The sequence below is a fragment of the Piliocolobus tephrosceles genome, chromosome 1, assembly GCF_002776525.5.
Source record: "Piliocolobus tephrosceles isolate RC106 chromosome 1, ASM277652v3, whole genome shotgun sequence".
Taxonomy (NCBI): Eukaryota; Metazoa; Chordata; class Mammalia; order Primates; family Cercopithecidae; genus Piliocolobus; species Piliocolobus tephrosceles.
This window is the reverse complement of record NC_045434.1, coordinates 171,975,466-171,997,850: the sequence shown is the minus strand read 5'-3', so window position 1 is coordinate 171,997,850 and position 22,385 is coordinate 171,975,466. Positions and strand designations below refer to the sequence as shown.

Genomic DNA, 22,385 nt, shown 5'->3' with positions numbered 1-22,385 from the left:
GGGACTTTATCAAGCACTTCCAAGGCTAAGTACTGAATGGAGGAGAAGACCAGAACTGCCCCATAGCAACGGGGAAGTCCAAGAGAACATGACTTTGGCCTGTCTTCCAAACAGACTTGGATGAAGACAGAGTTCTGGGCCCTAGGAAATGGAGGGTTGGCTGGAAAGAAATGGGGAGAAATGACCAAGATAGCTTCTGGGCCTATCACTTTCTCAGAGTCTCAGTTTTCTTATCTGTGAGTTGAGGCAAATCATCTGTGATAAGCTCATTCCTAGCTCACAGAACTGTTGAGGGAATTGGATAGGATAATGGCTGTGAATTATCTTTGTAAATGAATTCAGGGTACAAATGTGGGTTTACAATACTAAAGTCCAGTTTTCTTTATGCTCAGTCACTTATCCCCATTCAGGAATACAACTACACTTTTGTTTCTTTATACCTATCATTTTATCGTCATGGGTATTTTTTAAATTCTATACAATTTCTATAAGGTAGATAGGACAGGGATCCTCCCATCCTATAGACAAGAAATCAGAGGCCCAGAGATGTGACTCCAATATAACCCAGGACATTTTCTTCTGTATCAAGTTCTATATATAGGAGGAATAAAAACAATTAACATACACATATTGCTTTATTAGTTTATAACTGACAAAACACTTTTCCTGAGATGTTTCTTGATTATCCCTGCAACCCTGGAAAAAAGAAAAGTAATCCCTCATCTTATGAGACAACTGATAGTCCTAGAAACAGGAGCAGCAAGTGCAATGCTACACAACCAGAAAGAGATGAAGCCAGAACTGGAACTCAGTCCTTCCGATTGCTTCTCTCCAGTGTTTCAGCTCAAGCCCACTCCTAGGAAGAAATTCTTTCTGGTCAGTGGTTTCAGAAGTTGGGAAATGGAGTTCAGCTTTTGGTTCCTGACCTTGACTGACTTTGACTAGTTGAAATGAAGTATTTTGAACTTCGAATGTGCTACTCTATAAATGGGTGCCCCTCCTTTGCAACTGCTCTGAGCCCCACATAGACTCCATCATTGCCTGTGACACTTGAATGTACCTGCTTACTTCCATGCCCCACCTTCTACTAGCCTGAGAACCCTCTGAGAGCAGAGACTCTATCTTACCCATCCTGCGGCCCCAGTGTCTACACAGAAAAGCCTGCCATAAATGACTTCATAGTATCATACAAGTCACTCATTTATTTAGATTTCTGTTTCCCTGTCTATAATATGAAGGAGTAGTAGGAGCAATCACTCTCTAAGGTTCTTCCAGCATTAAAGTTGTTGAATTTCTTGAGAATTATGTTTCCTCTACCTATCAAAATCTCACTCACCTTCCAGTGACAGATCAGCTCTTACCTGCTCTCAGAGAACTTCTCTAAACCCCAACAAGTTTTTGGGGCCAAAGCAGTCACTATCTGAGCCATTTGCAGACTTTAGACCATACCACCTCATTCTATTACCTTTTTCCTCAGTACTTCTTCCTTGTTTCCACACATTGGATTGTGTAACTTATTACCACAACTGTATTGTAGCTTCAGAGCAGGAGCCATGTATTGCCCTTCTATTTTTCCCTCCCTATGTGCTAATTTCAGCCTTGGGTTCATGGATGGGAATCAGGAGAGCTGGGTCCTACTCCTAGCTTCTGCATTGACTCTCTATGTGACCTTGGACAAGCCACTAGACCCCTGACCCTCAGTTTCCTTTGGTGTAAAGTGGGACTAACACAACCTGTTTCTAAGATTATTGTGAGAATCAATTTGAATAACAAGTAAAAGCACTTTGTTAATTATAAAATTCTTACAAAGAATTGTGCAGTGTAATTGGTACTCGGGTATGGCTGTTATTGAGTACCAATTGCATTATGGTACCAAGGACTATGGAAGAATAAAAACAGCACACAAGTATTCATTTGTTCAAAAAACCTTTCCAAGCACTAAAATAGATTCCAGATAAAAATAAAGGTGAAAAAGACATGGCCTCTACCCTGAAAGGCTTCACTGACTACAGGAACCTCCTAGTGAAAACAGATCTGAATTCAGTCAGAGACTTGGGCTTGAATCTCAGTTCTGTCACTTACAAGTTGTGTGACCTTGGGTCAAGTCATTTTACCTCTCTGAAACCCAGGTTCCTTACATTTATGAGAGGGGTGAACCAGGCCATCCCTTCTAGCTCTGAGAGTCTAGGATTTCATGAGCATAAGAAAATTCATGACATCTTTTCGAACTCTAGTAGATCTGGGGTAGTGGAGAAGGATACATGATTAACTTCTGAGTGGCTGCTGTCATGCATAGGAAACAGAAAAGTGCACCATGCCTTAAGTGGAAGGCACTGTCCTCAAATAACACATCTCATAAGCACCACCGGGCCCTGGACTGCCTATGTCCTTTATCGAGGCCGTGAGGCAGAGGCTGTTTCAGCACCATGGATAGCTCCATGGTGCTGCCCCCATGGCCTGGAGCCTAAACAGGCCTTTCCACCACCAACCAGATGTTCCTGTTTCCTCAGCCAGCTTAAGGCTAAAACAAACCTTTTCAACCAGGGTTTATCAGAGTTTCTAAATTACATACTGGGAAGAAATTTAATTGGTTTAATTAAGAAAGTTTATTTCATGGTAATTCAGTTTTGTTATGCTGCAAGACTTAATGTGTCCTCTGGTGGGAGCGTCTGTTATAAATATTCATTGCCTCACTCAAATACCCTCTCCTGGCCCTAATTTCCCTCCCCTACCCCATAGAGTTTGAAAATGTGTCTGAAGAATATTGAGGAAAGTGAGGCCTTCCTGAGCAAGGACACCCGTCCTGGACAAGGTCAACTGAATTCAGTGTGGAAGGCATAGAAGGTTGGAGCTAAAAGGGACTTTAGAGCTATAGTGTGCTGCTCCTGCATCTTACAGATAGGGAACTCGGGCTTAGAAGGGAAATGAGAAAGGGCACATAACACACTTAGTCAATGGTAGAGCTGGACGTAGGGACCAAATCTGATTTCCAATCCACTGCTTTTGTCTCACAAATTCTAAATTTAAACTATTTTAACATTAATTCTAGAGATCATCTGGTCAACTTTCTTACACACAGAAGAAAAAACTAAGGCCTAAACAGGAAGCTAACTTGTCTTAAGCCACATACAAACCCATCTACCTCCCTTCTTTTGCAGGATTCCCAAGCCCTGAGAATCATGCAAACTCTGCTGGATTACCCTCAGTGAAAAACAGTTCAGTATTACATTTGTGCACCTAATGCTGGTCATTAGGGGATGAAATTGAGATTTGGCATTACTTTTCCTTGAAGGAGTTTTCAGTCTAGTTGTGGAAAGGAGATAAAATGGAAATAAGAGACATAAATGACAATAATGGACTGAGCTCAGTGGCTCATGTCTATAATCCCAACACTTTGGGAGGCCAATGTGGGTGGATCACTTGAGGCCAGGAATTCGAGACCTGCCTGGCAAACATGGTAAAACCCCATCTCTACTAAAAATACTAAAATTAGCTGGGTGTGCTAGTGCACACCTGTAATCCCAGCTATTCAGGAGGCTGAGACATGAGAAGCACTTGATCCCAGTAGGCAGAGATTGCAATGAGCTGAGATCACACCACTGCACTCCAGCCTGGGCAACGGAGTGAGACCCTGTCTCAAAAATTAAATAAAAATAAATGATAATAATGAACACCCTTTATGCATTGCTCAAACTACCCACAGTTTCTCTAATGTGCCCTGATCTCTCTTGCATCTGTTCCTTTGCATATGGACACCATTCCCCAATGCAGCTGCTTTGTCAACCCCAACTCATTCTTCAAGAACCTGTAAAACCTTTCCGACCTCTCCCTTGACACACACAACCATGACTAAGTCCTTCTCTCCTGCGTGCCCTGCTGTCCTCTGCCATCCTTTCTCATAGCATTTATCATGCTGAACAGTTACTTTTTTCACTTGTCTGTTTCCCCATTAGGGTAAGTTCCTTGGAACCACCAGTGCCAAGAGCATTGTCTGGCAAAGACTAGAAGTTCAGCAAATAGTAGCTAAATGGATGAGTATGAAACTGACTCAATGTGGAGTTCCAGCTTGCTGGGTTATAAACCCAGAATAGTTTTATTTTTCCAATAATTGCTACCAACTGTGCTCTGTTGAACCCTCCCTTTTCCTGCTGGGTAGCAGACTGCCTTAACAAACTCAATCTGAGGCCATAACTTTTCAATCACTTTCAGTTACTAGAACAGTTTCACTGGGTTCTTTAGGAATCAATCCTATTGACTCATATTTTGTATTCTTATGTTTGATTCAAAGCTCTTCCTACCCAGCCCCCTGCCTCCTCCCCTCACCATCTCTAATCCAGTTCCAGCATCTGTTCCCACTCACCTCCTCCCTCTTCCACTGCTCTGGCATTGGGGTGTGAGGAGAGAGACAGGAGGTAGCAGACTTCTGGTGTAACAGCTCACAGTGAGACAGTCCTCTCCTAATCGAACCCTAGCTGCTGAACTGATTTATTGTCTGTGGGCTCCTTACAGGTGCAGGGGAGATCCCCATAAACTCTACTGATGGGGGCCCTCTCTGACCAGCTTACTATGCACTGCCAATCCCAACTGAGATTTGCCTCATCATTGACTGACACCCACTGTCACAGTCTCACAAACCCAGTGCCCTGATGCCCCTCACTGTATGAGGTCTCTAATCTCATCCAATCTCTGTGGAGAAGAAAGTCCTTGCCCCTTTTGTCTGGCCAAACAACCACCCTTTTCTCTCCATGCTCTTCCTTTGCTATGGCATAATAAGGCTGGGTAGTTAAATGAAGAAACACAATGTCAGTCTACTTTTCCTTGGGAGAAAGTGCAGTCCTTTGTTTCTCCCAGGGAAATGGGATAGGAGGTAACAGCTTTTTCTCCTCTTCTAGGGAGAAGAGGTCAGAGTACGGCTGGATTTTAAAACCAGGAGCCCCTCAATCAGTCCTGTGGGAAGGTGGGCACCATGACTCTTAGTATCTTTAAAATGTAAAGACTTTGTGCCTTTTTTTTCAAGCAGTAAACTTTAGGTGTCAATTCCTAGTTGAGAGCAGGGGGAATGATCTACTCTGCACTTCACTCTGTCCTTCACACTATTTCCTGGAATTGAGGCTAGCAGAAGAGAGGTTCTAAAAAGAGTGCTTCCTTGTGGGTAAACAGGGAAACTTCCTTAGAGCAACAGTCTGAAGTTGAACCTTAAAGATTAGAAAGAATTAGAATTGCTGAAGAAAAAAATGTGATGTTAGCATGGGTAAGAGGAAAAGGAATCATCAAGACTTTGTTCAGGAGATAGCACAGTGTTCGGTGCATAGTAGGCATTCAACAAATAAAATGAATTAAACTGCTTCACCTGCAACTAGAAGTTCTTTCTTAAACAAAAAAAGCAGGGACTGTGTAGCTGGACAGACTGAATTCAGACCACCACCCTCACATTAATTTGGTATCTTCTCTAAGTCATCTGATCTCTCTGAGCCTTTCTTTCCCCAGGTTTTTTTTAAAAAGGATAATAAAACCATTTAGATAATCGTTATGAGCACTAACAAGGTGCATAGCACATTGTAGCTGATAAAATGCCATGTGTCCACCAAAAAGGTTTATTTTCCTCCTAGGCACATAGTTGCCTTAAGGAACCAATAATCTGAATTCTGGTCAGTAGAATGCGGGCAGAAGTGAGGCACGCCACTTCCAGCCTTGGCCCCTAAACCTCCCATCCAATCTTCCATACTTTTCTCTTGCCCTTATCAATGAGGCTGAAAGTGAAAGAATCCAGGAAGGTAAAGTTAGAAAAGACCTGTTTCCAAGAGCCACTCGGTCTACCACTGACTATGGTGGTTGAGATATAAACTTTTGTTGTTTAATCCACTGGGATTTGAAGGTTGTGTGCTCCAGCAGCAAGCATTGTACTTCAACTAATACACACATATAAAGTACTGGGTAAATACTGGCCATTATTACTAATCCTATTTTTACGTCATTCTTTAGTTCACAAGTACTTTTTATTTCTTCACATAATTGATTCCCACAGTGCCCTTGTAAATGAATATGGAGAACAGAGAATACTGCCCCATTTTATAAATGAGGAATCTGAGATCAAAACACACGAGTGAATGGAGGTGCCCTAATTACACACAAGCAAGGAAGTCACATGACCAAGACAAAAACCATTATACTTGACTGAAGGCCCCTCTTATTCTGCCTGAATCTGAACAGTTGTTCGCTGGGTCACATTACCAGATCTAGCCCCGCTGGGATCTTTCCAGTCCACAGAGCAACAGTGCCAGGTAGAAACCCAAACTTCTTAGGGTCAGTGGCAAGACACAAGAAGTTAGTAATTCCCAACAAGCCTCAAGTACAAGCAGATAGGCTGGATATCAGATACTAAAGTCAGGTGAGGTAACATCATCATTGATTCAGAAGACCACATGCCACTATGGAAAGAATGAGGGGATGTGGATTCTAGTTGTAGTTCTGACATCATCTTGCTGAGCATCCTTGGGAAAATCGCTGTGCCTCTCTGGAACTTCAATTCTGAATCAAAATCTATAGCGCAACATCAGGACTGATGGGTCAGACTTTCCCAGGAGGCCTGGGGCCTTCTTGGTTGCAGAGTGATTAGAGTATCCCACCTCCAGGGGATCTCAGGGTTTCCCCTCAGAGGCCAGCTGAGAGTGGGCTAGCTCTAGCCCCCATCTTCACCCCACTCAGCTCCTCATGCTCCAAAATCCCAGGCAAAAGGCATCTGTCACCAAAACAAGTGGCCCGCCATTCCAGCAGGGAGCAAAAGCTGGGAACAAATGGTGTTTTGTCTAAACAATTGTTTCGAACAGCAATTCATTTTCCAGGATGCCTTTTTTTCTTTTTTTAATTATGTTGGTTCCCTAATTAGGTTGAGACACAAAAATAATTTCCAATGTACAGATAACAAATGCCTCCATCTGAGGGAATCAGCCGAGCTCAAACTACCAACCCTGGCGAATCACCACCTGCCAGGGTTGGAGGAGCCTCAGAACCAGAGACCACAATATGAGATCCTAAGAGGAGATGGTAAAAGGTCACACACAAATTAGAGACCAGAGACAATGCACTCTTGACTCTGAGTGTAATGTCTGGCCAGTAACTGTTACTAATATAAATATTATCATTACTGTCATTACTACTGTTATTATTTTAGAACCAGACAGAGCTAGGCTTGAATACTGAGCCTCCATTTACTAGTTATATGCCCCTTTTTAAGTGTCAATTTTTTCATCTGCAAAATGGGTGAATAATTTCCGTCATCTCAGGATGATCAAATTTAAAAAAATGTAAATTGTCGGGCCCTTAGTAAGCAACTTATCATTCTTAATTAACATTTTAAAATAGGCAGAAAAAGACCCAGAGGAAAAAAATAGCACTGTGGTTAAGAGCGCAGATCTAGAGCTGGATTGTAGGGGTTTGAACCCAGTTTACCATTTATTAGCTGTGTGGCCTTAGGCAAGCTACTTACCCTCTAGCGCCTCAGTTTCTTCATCTTCCAAATGTGGATAACAATGATGATTACGATAGTGATGATGGTGGTGATAATTTGTATGTCATAGGGTTGTATGAGAATAGATGCATACAGTAAGTATTATAAAAGCGCTAGCAGTTACTAATTCCAATTTTGCCTCATTCCTGCTAGGTCTTGAACTCAAGTTTCCAGCTATGAGTCCTGAGCTCCTCCTGGCCTCTGACAACAGCTGCCTAGGCCATGGGGCAGAGTGAGGAGAGAGGGGTGCCATCCACTTTCCACCAACCCTGCCTGACTTCTGTGCCAGAACTAGCTCTGCCACCTCTTGATTGTGCGACATGAGTAAGTCCCAAGGCCTCTCAGTATCCTCGCCTCCTCTCTAAAGGGGGTATAATAATTTTTGTCCTCCCACCTTCCAGGCCACAATGAGAACTTGGCGTGAAAATTCCTTGAACGCTGAGCAGGAGTGAGGTAAAATTGGAATTAATAATCACTAACACTTTTATAATACTTACTGTATACACCTGTTCTTATACAACCCTATGACATATGAATTATCACCACCACCATCCCTAGCATAATCATCATTATCATCCACATTTGGAAGATGGAGAAACCGAGGTGCTAGAGGGTAAAAAGTGCTAGTGGCTGAAAGTGGACCTAGGAGCCACATGAACCAAGAAGATGAGTGAGAACAGATAACACGGCATGGCTAGCTACAAAGGTGGGCAGGAAAAGCAAAGGGCGATAACTTTAACTGAATTGATTTCACCTACAGGACCATTAACTTAATGCTTCCCACTTGGTTAGGAGCAAAGCCAAGACTGGCTGCAGCTACTTGCAGCCTACTGTCTCTGCTGCATAGATTAGAGAGAAGAGAGCAGTCGCCACAGAGGAGGAGGCCAGTCAGGGTCGGGACTAGGGTGAGACGAGCAAGGTGCCTAGGGCGCAAAATTTAAGGAGGCTCCCACCCTCCAGATTGTGCAAGTGCCTCCTTGATGCCTCACTTGCCTTACCCTAGCCCTGACCCTGAGATGAAAATAGTCCCCAGCCTTGGGATCAGGACCCCTGGTTCTGCTACTTGCCAGGCAATTAGGGAAGTGGATTTACCTCTTCCCAAAAATAGGGGTGTTCATCCCTACATTCAAGAGTGATATGAGGACCAGGTGAGAGGTGCTGAGCTCATACAGTAATGGCAGCCTTTAGTGACCACCTGCTCTGCAGACAAGGAGACATGCTCTCCACCTGCTCTCAACATCAAGGTGGGCTGCACTCACCAACCTCCCCTTTACCCCCACTCCATAGCCCAATCTGCGTGTTCACTCCTAGTCTAGGCCCCACACCCCTGCACAGGCTGCTCTTACCTTCTCTCCAGGCCACAGGACCCTCCCCTCCTCATCTCTGGCTATCCCAGTCTTCTACCTTTCCTTCTCTAACCACCAAGCTCCTCCTTGCACCCCTGCCCCATTAGCTCCACAGGACACACGTGAGCTGCTCTCGCCCCAGAACCATTTTCTGAGTGCTGGCCTCCGATCTCCAGCTAGAAGGGTATTATGGACTTAGTTGTGTCCCCCTAGAATTCATATGTTGAAGCTCTAATCCCCAATGTGACTTTATTTGGAAATAGGACCTTTAAGGGGCCAATTAAGGTTAAATGAGGTCATAAGTGTAGGGCCCTAATCCAATAGGACTAGTATCCGTCTAAGAAGAGGTAGAGATGCCAGGAGTGTGCACCCACAGAGAAAAATGCCCTATGGGGACACAACCAGAAGGTGCCATCTACAAACCAGGAAGAGAGGCCCTACCAGAAACCAACCTTGATGGCATCTCCATTTTGGACTTGCAGCCTCCTCAACTGTGAGAAAATTAAGTTCTGTGGTTTAAGCCTGTGGTATTCTGTTATGGCAGCCTGAGCAGACTGATAAAAAGGGCCTGTGTCACATTTCACATGTGATCTTTGATGGTCACTTCCTTTCTCCAAGACTCTTTCTATAGCTGAGAAAAGGAGTTAGCATGGCTGGGTGGTTTTCCACCAGCAAAGTCACAGAAGCTTAAAGGAGCTGAACTGCATTGTCAGGGAATGTGTGTTCTGAAGAAACTATGCGTGATGGGGGCAAGGGGCAGGGCCACGTTGTGGGGGTCCTGCTAAGCCACGCAAAGGGCTGTCTCCTTTCTGAGGAGGGCAGAAAGGAGCCATTGGAGAGTTTTGAAGAAGAGAGTGATATGGTTTGTGCTGTAGGAGGGCCACTCTGGCTGCTATGTGGGATCTGGATTGGAAAGACAGGGAGGAAGGTGACGTGGAAAGCCAAACATGGGGTACTGCAGGAGGAGGGACAGTGTGAATGACATCAGGAGACAGAACAGATGGGATGTGCTTGTCTGGATGGGGGACAGGGAGGTTAGGGATGCTGTGTCCCATTCTCTACTCAGGCAGTGGCTGGGTGGGCTGGACCAGGGTAGATAGGGGCCTATGGATGTGGAGGTACTTTCTACATTGTGGTGGGTTGCGGGGCGGGGTTGGGGGGGTGCTATTGTCTACCCTAGCAGCAACAAAATGCTAGATACATGACAAATGCTTGAAAAATATTGGCTCAATAAATAAATATGAAGAAATGAAATGTTAAGGTTACCACCTTGGTCACACTCTTGGTCTAAAATGGAATCTCAGCTCCCGATAATGAAGCTGGCAATCCCTTTAATTACCTCTTTGACCTCTCAACCAACCATACCCCAGCAGGACCAGAACCAGAACTCAGATGCTCCTACTTAGGGACATTTGCTACGGGACTGATGCTTTCTCACTCAATACCTTATTTAATTCCTGCAACAATAGGCTGAGGGAGAGGAGATCAACCCCATTTTAGAGTTGAGGAAACTGGGGCTCAGAGAGGCTCAGCAGCTGGTTCCAGGCCACCTTCCTTCACTCCATCCCATGGTTTCTTGTTTCCTCGAAGGCTATGAACTCCTCACCTTTGATAGAGAACAAGAACAAATTCCTGGAAGTCCTCTGTTGCACCATTTAGCTGGAAAATATTTCTTTAAAAAGATATCCTGTCATCTTCTCCTTTTTTCTTCATATTTCAGAGTCTTGGGCTATAGTTCTTAATCTGCTGGAAAATATAGCCTAGCCCTGTATCCTGTCACTCTGATCTGAGGCACAGCTCTCAACCACAAATTATTTCCACTTCTCATTAAGAATATTCATTCATCACATTCTATCTGGGGCCCACTTATTCCTCCCTGAAACATAATTAGAATAAAATTAAAAATTCAGAGTGTCAGAATATTCCCTGCCCTGACCCTTATTGTCACATGGGGAAACTGAGGCCCAGAGAGGAAAAGGGGCCAGCCCAGAGTCACATAGCCACTCCATGGACTTGAATCCCCATATCCCGACTCCCCCTCCAGCTGTCCTCCCACAGTCCTTGCATACTGTAAATGAAATAAAAAACTACATGCATGTCACTCTTGCCAGTTTGTTGTTTTGTTTGAGATGGATTCTGTGTGGTTTTATTACTGAGTTCTGAGCTGCCCACTGGGCCCTCCCTTCACTCACTGGCTTCTAAAAGAGAAATAACCATGCAGCAGAAACACATGCTAACACGGTGGTGTAAAGACCCCATGGAATGAGAAAAGGTGAGCAGAAAGAGATTTGGGGCAGTTGAAAAAAAGGTGGGAGCCAAAGAGCAAAGAAGCAAATGAACTCCTATTTTGAATATCTACTCATCTCAGACACTGCGTTAGACAAGATGCATTCATGTTCTTGTTTAATCCCTTATGAGGAGATTATTAAGACCTCCATCTTAAAGATGAGCAGATTGAGGCTCAGGGAGATTAAAGTAACTTGTCCAAGGTAACTTGCCAGTGGGGGGGAAGGACTCAGTCTGTTTAACCCCCAGTACAGCACTCAGTCTGTTACACCCGGCTCTCTCTCATGTACAGATTATGTGCCCTTGGGTAGGTCTTTTCCCTCAGTGGCCCCATCTGGAAAATGAAACAAGTATAGCTTCATCACTGGAGAAAACCAAGAAAAAATAGAACAATAAGAGACACTACTAGAAAGTGACAAAGGGAGCACTGAGCCTCTCTGCCAACCAAAGCCATTAACAGAAAACTCTGCTGATCAGAACAGAGATGGGTTTGTGCGCATATCCACTACCATCCCCACCCTACCCGCCAGGTGTCCACTTTAATCTGACTCAACCTCTCCCAGGTTGCTCCTTGCCTCTTTGGAATGTCCCCTCACCAAGGGTAGGGCCTCTGATGGGTTTCCTCTTCCCTGCACTTGGCTCCCAGACTTTTGAGGCCCTCCCTCAGTGCCAGCCCAGCAATAGGCTCACAACCTCCCTTCCTGCCAGGGAGGCCAGGACAGGGAAAGGAAAGGGGCAGGGAAGCCTGGGTCCCTTCCAAAATGCCCTGTGAGCAGAGCCAAGTCATGACCAAGTCAGTACCTAGTGGTACTGCAATCTCACAGTCACTGAAGTATGTGTGAGGCCCTAGGAAGGGACAGAGAAAGACAAAACTGCGAACAAAGAGCATTAACCTAGTTGAGCCTCAGTTGCCTTATCTGTAAAATGGGCACCGTCTTCCTCATTTAATCCACACACAACCTATGGGGCAAGTGTAATTATTAACCCTATGAAAGTTTAGCCCAATTCATAGGAAGTGCTCAATAAACTAGAACTATTATATTACACAAAAGCACAGTCCCTGCCCTCAAAGAGCTCCCATCTTAGTGAGGAGGGTGTGTACCCAAGTAACAATGTTTGCTACCATTAGGTGAGCAACTGCTCTTTTCTGGCACTCAATCTGTGGTATTTCTAACCTTCACAGAATCCTACAAGTCCTAGCATCTTCCATTTGGCCCTGAGGAAACTTAGGCCCCTAAAAACTTGCTTTGGGTCACTCAACTAGGATTCCAAATATGAATATGCCCTCTCAGCTCACTCTGTTACAAACTAGAAATCAAGAATCTCTGGAGTTGACGTCCAGGCAAAAGTCTGTATTGTTCCTCATTAGCTCCTTTGGAGGCCTGGTTTGGGACATTAGAAGAAATCAAGCCTGGAGGAAGTCCCAGCCAGCCAGCTGGGGGCTGGCCCAGAACTGTAGAGGCCTCTGAGGCAAGCCAGAGGTAGCCAAGTAGCCAAGCCAGAGAGTGCCCACTTCATGGAGTTTTTAGAAGGAGCCACTGGGAAGGGCCAAGCTTCCCCACTACAGAGCCTTTGGGCGGGTCTGCCAAGACCGACAAAAAGGCTGGGGCCATACCCAGGTGGCAGAGAATTAGGCCTCATGGTGACTATGAAGATGGAGAGGAAGGGATGCCCTGTCAACAAGCATCCACAGGACTATCAACTTCAACCCTTTGAGGGATACAAGGAAAATGCCTGAACCCCTGCCCTCCTGGAGCCTTCACTCCCCTCTGTGGGAGGGGCCCTAAACACAGAAGAAGGGAATAAATTATTCTTCATAACAACCCCATGCTGCAAAAGTTGTCATCAATCCCAATTTTCAGATGAGGAAACAAGGCTCTGAGAGGGGAAGCAATTGCTCCAAGTTACACAGATAATGAAGCTCAGCCCCTTTAGTTTTTGCCCCTCTGAGTCACATCACTCATCCCCTCTTCGTCCAGTTTCTCTTGTTCTTATAAGACGAGAGGAAGGAACATATGGACCTTCACCATGGTATTCCTATGGGCCGGTTGCATGAGATGCGCTTCTAAAGATTTTTAAACATACTGATCCTGCCCACGAAGATTCTGATTCAGATGGTTTGGACAGATCCTACAAATCTGTACTTTTAAATAAGTGCTGAAATTAATTCCAACTTTCAGTGGTGGCTAAAAGCAAGAGGACTCCCTTGAAATATTCTTTGTTTCCTACCTCTAGCCCAAGGCCCAGTGAATAGCATGAAAAGGTCATTTCACATAGTGTGAGTTGAGAGTGAGACTTCATATCTTCCATGCACAGATTTTCTCTATAGTCTATAAGAATTAAGATTTATTTGTTCTCTGGCTTACTAATTCTAAGAGACTAAGTTATATGATTCTGCAATTTTGTTTATTGGTCTGGCTAAGCAGGGGATGGTGTGGACTCTGCAGTTTCCTGCTAAAGAATAAAGAGGAGACAGGCAGAACAGGTCTGGGGGCGTTGAAGAAACGCCTTGCCCACTATGTATCATTTGGCCAGCCTATAGCTCAGAGGCTAGCAGAGTGTAAGTGGTCAATGAGTACTTCTTAAATGAATAAGGTATTTATCAGGGTTACAAGTTTCAGAAAAGCAGCTGAAACTTGGCTGGATTTCAAGGGGAAGGAGGCCAGGCACAGTGGCTCACACCTGTAATCCCAGCACTTTGAGAGGCCAAGGCAGGAGGATCGCTTGAGCCCAGGAGTTCAAGACCAGCCTGGGCAACATAGTGAGACCCTATCTCTACAAAAAAAAAAAAAAGTAAATTAAAAATAAATTTAAAAGGAGAAGAATACTGAAGTATCTCCTATGACTGAGGTGCAGCTGGGCCTTGGAAATGTCAGAAGCAGGGCTTCAAATGCCCCAGGCCTCTCTTCACTCATCTTGACCTCTTTCTGCATATCAGCATTATTTCATCCAAGGCAGAAGTGACATTCCCCCATACGGCACGAAATGAAACTACCTACACCTTCCAAGCCTCATATCCAACAACTCCCACCATCAGAAAGACCTAGGACTTTCTTCCCTTCATTCCAGTTTTTAAAATCCCAGGAAAGCCCCCTGATCAACCCAGCTGAGCTAGGGGCGCGCCTCTAGCCAGGTGGATGGGATTAGTTAGTGCAGACACTGTTCTAAAGAAAAAGGAGGAATTGTTATGAGTCAGGCAGTTACTTCTATTGGTGACTATTACCAAAAAAAAAAAAAATTAGTATTTGTATTGTATAGCATGGCACAGTCCATCTTGAATTTTCATATTCTCATTTTTGGTCCTCAAAACAACCATGATTGGGGCAGTAGGAAAGAGATAGTCTTCCTTGTTTGACAGGTGAAAACACCGAGGCTCAAGAAGATTACATGGGGCATAAGGGCACACAGCTAAGTTCCAGAGCTGGGACTAGACCCCAAGTCTTCTGACTCCTACTCACGTATTTGGTGAGCAAATGAATAAATGAACAACAATGGTAACAGTTACCATTAGGTGCCGGGCCCTTTATATAAATTATTACACTTAACTCCTACAACTACCCCATAGGTATAGTTTATGGGTGAGGAATTTGAAACTCAGAGTTGTTATGTGGCTTATTCACATTTAATTCAAAAGGGGCAAAGCTAGGATTGGATGTATGATGTCTCTCATGTGAAAATCTGAGCCCTTTCTTTTGCTACATTCTGCTGAAAGGCCATAATACCAGCGTCATGTGGTTTGGGAAATGCCAGAAGGGCTCTCAGCTCAAAATCTTCTCTCTCTCATTGGCCAGCTAAAAATGTATAGCATTCCTTCCAATTAATTTTATAATTTCCTGAGCTCATATCTGCTCTTATTCAAATGCATATGTATACCAGGGCAAGGGCTAACCACTCTAAGCCAGTGGTTCTCCAGGTGTGGTCCCTAAACCAACAGCAGCAGCAACAGCAGCTGGGAACTTGTTAGAAATGCACATTCTGGCCGGGCACAGTGGCTCACACCTATAATCCCGGCACTTTGGGAGACTGAGGTGGGTGGATCACTCAAGTTCAGAAGTTCGAGACCAGCCTGGTCAACATGATGAAACCCCATCGCTACTAAAAATACAAAAATTAGCCAGGCATGGTGGCGCATGCCTGTAATCCCAGCTACTTGGGAGGCTGAGGCACAAGAATCACTTGAACTTGGAGGCGGAGGTTGCAGTGAGCCAAGATTGCATCACTGCACTCCAACTTGGGTGACAGAATAAGACTGTCTCAAAAGAAAGGAAAAAAAAAAGAAGTGCACATTCTATCACATTCTGTGGCTATGATGCAAAAGTCAAAAAATAACCGATGCTGGCGAGATTGCAGAGTAAAGAAACACTTATACACTGCTGATGGGAATGTAAATTAGTTCAGCCATTGTGGAAAATAGTCTAGAGACTTCTCAAAGAACTTAAAATAGAACTACCCTTCAACCCGGCAATTTCATTATTGGATATATACCAAAAGGAATAGAATCATTCTACTGTAAAGACACATGCATGCTTATGTTCATTGCACCACTATTCACAACATCAAAGATATGGAATCAACCTAGATGCCCATCAATAGGATAAACAAAATGTAGTACATATATATCATAGAATACTATGTAGCTATTTTTTGAAAAATGAGATCATGGCCTTTGCAGCAACATGGATGGAGCTGGAGGCCATTACCCTAAGTGAATTAATGCAAGAACAGAAAACCAAGTACCGCATGTTCTCACTTATAAGTGGGAGCTAAACATTGAGTACACATGGACACAAGGAAGGGAACAACAGGCACTGGGACCTACTTGAGAGTGAAGGGTAGGAGGAGGGTAAGGATTGAAAAACCATCTATTGGGTATTATGCTGATTACCTCGGTGACAAAATTATCGGCACACCAAACCCTGACAAAGTGCAATTTACCCATGTAACAGATCTGTACATATACACCTTGAAATTAAAATAAAAGGGAAAGAGAAAAAAAGAAATGCACATTCTAGGGCTCCACCCAAGGTCTACTGCTATAAACTGAATTATGTCCTCCCCCCCAAATTCACATGTTCAAGTTCTAACCCCAAGTACCTCAGATTGTAACTGTATTTAGAGATAGGTCTTTAAAAAAATAAAGTAAAATGAGGTCATTGAGGTGGGTCCTAATCCAATATGACTGGTGTCCCAATAAGAAGAGGAGACTGAGACATAGACACACACAGAGGGAAGACCATGTGAAGACACAGGGAGAAGACAGCCATCTACAAGCCAAGGAGAGAGGCCTCAGGAGAAATCAACCCTTTTGACAGCTCAATCTCAGACTTCTAGTCTTCAGAAATGTAAGGAAATGTATTTCCGTGGTTTAAGCCACCCAGTCTGTGGCACTTTGTTATAGAAGCTCTGGGGAACTAATACACTTAACTGAATTAGAAATTCTGGAGCCTAGCAGTTTGTGTTGAAACAAACCCTCTGGGTCGTTCTGATGCACACTAGAGTGAGAACCACCACTCTAAGCCATTATCAGTCATTTCTACCTCTTTGTTGCTGGGAAGTGTAAATGTAAGCCTGGGCCTGGCTTCGGCTATTGTTCTAGCTTGGGGGGGACAGTCCACCTAGGAGAATGAAGTCATATGCAAAGAGAAGCAAAGATTAAATATATATACAGAGAGAGAGAAGTGAGATGAGAGTGTTCAAGGCCATCGAAAGCCACTCTGGGATGACCCTGGCCAGCTTACTCCAAAATTTTGATACAAAGTCATCTTTATCAGTTTTGTGTCCATAAATAGAGTGTAAGCTCTCAATAGATAAGGCCTGGGATTTTTTTCCTTTTGTATGCTCCACAGCCCTGAACACTAGATTCATGGAATAACAGTTGTCTTCTAAGTAGCTTGCCCAGTGAACTCTCTGAGAGTCACCCTCCTTTCCATCCCTATGGCCACGGCTGAGTGCTGGCCTCATCAACTCTTGCCTAGATCCTTGTAACAGCCCTTAACTGGTTATCCAACCTCTCTTCCTCACCCTCCCACATCTACCTTGCAGCTGGAGTAAGCCGGTAAATCCTCTGGCACTTCCTGACCACATCACTTTCCTGATGAATACCCTTCAGTGGCCCCCCACTGCCCTTAGAGTCAAGCTCAAACTCATTGCTCAGAATCGGAGTCCTCACATTTAGACTGCTGCTTCTCTGGGCTGGTGCATCTCTTAGTCCCAGAACCTGGGGCAGGAGACTGGCTAGCTAGTCACCAAATCCATTTCACTTTCCTTCTGGGAACACATCTAAACTCTAGTCTGTAGACTGCCTTGCAGATGTCCATGTGTTAAGTTCTAGCCAGTGAAATGTAAGAGGAAATTATGAGCATCACTTCTAAGCTTGGCCCACAAAAACTTCTTGCATCATCCTGTATGTTCTCTTTCCCCATTTGCAGGCTGGATGTCAGTGCCCAGTGTGACCTTGGAAGCCACATGGACAATGGCAGAGCCTCCGTTAGCCCATGTTACTGAATAATGGTGAGATGCAGAGTACCCTTCCTCCTCCACTGCCACTGATTGAACTTTATGCAAGCAAGAAATGAACATCTATTACACTAAGCTATTAACCTTTTGGAGTTTTAGCTGTTACAGCAGCTGGTGTTAAGTAGAAACCAAGGTCTTGGTTATTCCCAACTCCTTCAGGGACTTCAAAAGAGCTTTGCTATGTCTCTCTGTTCCCTCTGCTTTATCCTCCTGTCCAACGTCAACCACCCTTTAAGTCCAGCTCCAATCTCTCCTCCTTCACAGACACCCCACACTACAGGCTAAAATAGACCCCTCCTCTCTCTGCCCTGTGATATAGTTAGCATTTACTGAGTGTTGACCATGTGCTAGGCTCTGTAGTGAGCCACCACAATCATTACCTCTTCTAATCCTGGCTACTAGATGAAGTAGATGCTTCTATTCTCCCCAGTTTAAAGATGAAACGCAGAGGATTAGGTCATTTGCCCAAGTTCACACAGCTAGTAAGTGGCCAAGTTAGGATTTCACCTCGGGAAGACTGGTTCCAGAGGCCCCACCCTTAATTGTGACATGACACTGCCTCTACATGCCACCATTAATGTTCTCATACCCTCCAAGAATTTCTCCTATGGTGGGATTTTTCAATGCAAATTAAATACAATATGATCCTTTAATTAAAGAGCACAATTTATACTGAGCAGATCACAGTTAGTTATAACACAGTGGAGGGGAGGAATCTGCTGCAGGGGAACTAGAAAAGGAGATGGTAGGCACTGAAGAAGGCATGTCCTGATGTCTTTAGGATGCCTCCTTAGAGGAACTCGATACTTTGTTACTCCAGCAGAGGATAGTCAAGGTGATTGGAGGTCTGAGCTAGTGATAGTGCTGGGTGACAGGAGAAAAAAGGCTGTTCCTCTTGAACAAAATCATGAGGAAGTCTACAACTGATTTGCTCTGTGATGTTCATCTTTTACAGCCATACACTTATAGCTGTAAAAACACCTTTATTATTGACATTTCTGAAGGAAAAATAACATTTTTATGGCGAGTCTGACACTCTCAAACCCCTAACCTCATTTTCCCCATTGAAGCAATTGTCTCTATAATTCAATTTTTTATAATACAAGATTTCTTAAGAATGCAAACTCCACATCCTAAGAGAACATAGCACACAACTGGTGTCCTTCAGGATATCCGTCTCTCCCTTATTGAGCTCCCCAAGGGTGAACTTAGCTCAGCTCCACAGCTGGGGCCTTGGAAACACGTACAGAGACCAGTCCAGAGCCTGGCACGGAGCAGGTGCCCAAGGGCTGATTGCTAGGTGCTCCCTCTGCCACCACCCACCATCCTTCCTGAGAACCCACCCTTTATTTCTCTTCTCTGTCATGTCCTTTGGTAAATGTAACATCTCCAGCTGGTTTAACCTCCCCTGATCTCTCTCTTGCAAACAGCCTGACTCATTGCATACCAGCATTGCCCAGAGCCCTTATTCATGTGAAATCAACACACACCATCTTATGTTGCCACCACTACCATTACAAACCTCTTAGCAGCCCAGAGAGAACTGAGTTCAAATCCCACCTCTCCTTGCCACCAAGGAGCCTAGGTGGCAAGCCCTGGATCACACAGGTCCCACAGATGCTACCAGCTCCTTCTGCTTTCATACACAATTAATTTAGCAGACCCCGGAGGCTCCTTCAAGGCAGGAAATAGTACCCTGAGGGGAGGGCAGGTGACTCTCATGGTGGCCAAGGGTTTGAATAGGCCAGCTAAGTCTACAAACTTAGACTCTGTGAACTAGACCTGCTCTTTGCCTCAATTTCTCTCTAAAAGCCCAAGACCACATTAGCCATGGGATGGTGACACTTTTGCTCTGGTGACACCACTGACAGTCCTACACCAAGAGCTGGAAGCACTGGGCATTACCTTCTATTCACATAGTCAGCATCTGTGTGACTTTGACTTCCCCTCTCCGAGCCTCCATTTCCTCACCTGTCTTTCTCCAGGGATGCTAACATCTGCCTTGCACAGTTATGCAAGGATCCCAAGACCTATTGGGCATAAAGTACCTAACACAAGACCTGGTCCAGACAGGTGTGCTCAGTAAGTGGAAACTATTTAAAGATGATGATGATGGTGGTGGTGATGATGATGATGATGATGGTGATGAAAATCTCTTCTCAGCAGAGTGAGACCAAGGCCTCAGTGAGATTTGAGGCCCACCTGAATAAGCATTGAGCATGTTTATCCTGATGGGTCAGGGGACACTATCAGAAACCAGGGTGAACCCAGGTGCTACCGAAGGTTATTATGCCCAAACCTGCCCTGCCTTCACCTTCTTCAAGTCCTTGAGTGAAGAAAGTAACCAGGACAATAATTAGAAAACAGAAGGTTAAATGACACTGATTTTCAACTGAGGCTTTGGCCCCAAACTCAGTGCTGAAAATTGAGCTGGCCTATGGGGAAGGCTCCTTACCTGAATGAAGTGAACCCCTGTGGTCAGAAACTAAGCAGGCCCCCAACTGATTAGTTCAGTCCATGACCAAATGGAAGTCTCAAACATTGGCAACACAGCCCCTCTGCACCTGCATAAACAGAGAAGGAGACCAAAGGTGAAGGACAGAGTCTGACCAGTGTCTTAAGAAGAGCAGGGATGGAGCCTAGACTGCAGCGGGGGAGAAAGAAAGGCCACACCCATGGGCTGACCTTGGTCACCTCTGAAGTCTCCAGAAGCCCCTGGCCCAGAAAAGATCCCTCAGAACACCTCTCCTCTGAAGGACAATAGAGGGGCCCCGAGATTCCCCCAGGGCCTCTGGATGGGCCCAGTCCTCTGCAGCTGGCATGGGAGCTGCAGCACATGCTGCAGGCCCTGAGCCCTCCCACTTCATTTCTTGCTGTCCCTGTGTCCCTGCTCCAGCCAGGCCAGCCCCTTGCTGGCTAGGGCAGGCAGCGAGAGCTGGCTCTAAGGATGCACACAGACACTGTGCCTTGGGATCCAACCCAAAACCTTCAGTCTTGTGTTTCAGGCCCAGGTCTCTCCTCCCTATAGCACCAGGCACAGTGCGCCTCCATTCCACTCAATCCACATCCCCATCTTCCCATGCTCATTCCAAGCTCTGTTGCCTCCGAGAAGCCCGCCTTGCCTTCCCCAGTCCCCTCCCTCTTCTGAGCCCTCACCATTCTTACCCTCTGGTCTCTCATTTGGTAAATCAGCTGTAAAATCTTTTATCAGAGACCACCTTGTATTGCTCTATCTTTACACAGGGTCCTGATTCCCCAGCTCTAGAGAAAGCCCCTTGAGCTCTTAATCTGGCCAAGCCTCAGTTTCCTCATATGTAAAACAGAGACATTGATAAGTAGATTTTTAGCACCCACTCTATTCCAGGCCCAATTTTAGGGGTTGTGGGGAATACAAGAAGGAAAATGCACAGTCTCTGATCTCAAGGAGCTACTGGACACTCATAACAAGAACTCAAGGTGGTGTGCAGTAGAGAGACAAAGCAGGGACAAGCCTTGTGTGGTGAGGGTTTGGGGGAGGGAAAGATGTGGGCAGCTTCTTGAAAGAGGCAGTATTTGAGCTGTCATTAGAGATGATTGGTCTCCAACAGGCCCATGTGGGATAGAGAGGGAATTCAAAGTAGAAAGAGATCATGAGCAAGAACATGGAGGGAGAAAATTTTGGGGCCTGTTTAGTAAAGTAGATATTTTCATTTGCCTGGAATATATGGTACCAGTAGGCTGTAGAGGAAATACCACCAAGTCATTTCAGCCTTTGGAGTAAAGCACCTTGAATGGAAGGATGATAAACTTGCTCCTATTCTGTTGAGGGAAAGTTTTTGAAGAAGACCAAGGATAATGTGACCAAAATACCTTCATAGAAAGATTAATCTGGCAGGGCGAGAAGAATGGATTAAAATGGGAAGAAACTGGGGCACAAATAGGTCACAATGAAATGCCATTTCACATTCACTAGATGGACCAAAATTAGGATGTCTAATAACACCAAGTGTTAGGGGAGATATGGAGCAGTGGAAATTCTCAGACACTGAGGGTGGGAGTATTAATTACTATAGCCATTTTGGAAAACGATTTGGCATTATCTTATAAAATCAAACATTTGCATATGTTCTCTGCGACCCTATAGCCCAGCAATTTCACCCCTAGACCAGTATTCTCCAGAGCAGCATTCTCCAATTGTGGTCCAGGGACTTGAGATTTTTTCAGGGGATCCATGAGGTCAAAACTATTTTCATAATATATTTGAAAAGTATTATTTGACTTTTTACTCTTGTCTCACGGGTGTACAGTATTTTTCAGAGGATGCATGATGGATGATATTGCAACAGATTGACCATGGATGCAGATACAAGAATTTAGCTGTCTTCTGTTAAGCCAGACATTAAAGAAGTTTGCAAACATCAACAATGTCACTCTTCTCCATTTATTTTGTCTCAGAAAATAGTTATTTTTCATTTAAAGTGTGTGATTTATGTTAACATATAATGAGTTTCTTATCATCATTTTAAAATGAATTAATAAATATGTTTTTCTCAGTTTTAATTTCTAACATAGTGAATATCTTTAGATATAACTCACATAAACAAAAGCTCTTTGGGATCCTGAGACTAAAATGTTCGATAACCACTGCCCCACACAAACTCCTGCACATTCTTCTGAGGCTGTGAACAACGAGGCCTGTAACAGTACTGTCTTAGCTAAATATTTGTAGTGGCAAAAACTGAACACAACTC

The 22,385-nt window shown here is 44.5% G+C and overlaps 1 long non-coding RNA gene across 1 annotated transcript; it reads right to left on the bottom strand.

The window, feature by feature from the left end:
* Positions 1-10,492: 10,492 nt before the first annotated feature.
* LOC113224789 lies at positions 10,493-18,139 on the bottom strand. The gene is made up of 2 exons (XR_003309398.1): positions 18,036-18,139; positions 10,493-10,729 (listed from the first exon to the last, which is right to left on the bottom strand). It is a non-coding gene; the product is annotated as an uncharacterized LOC113224789 (long non-coding RNA).
* Positions 18,140-22,385: the final 4,246 nt, after the last annotated feature.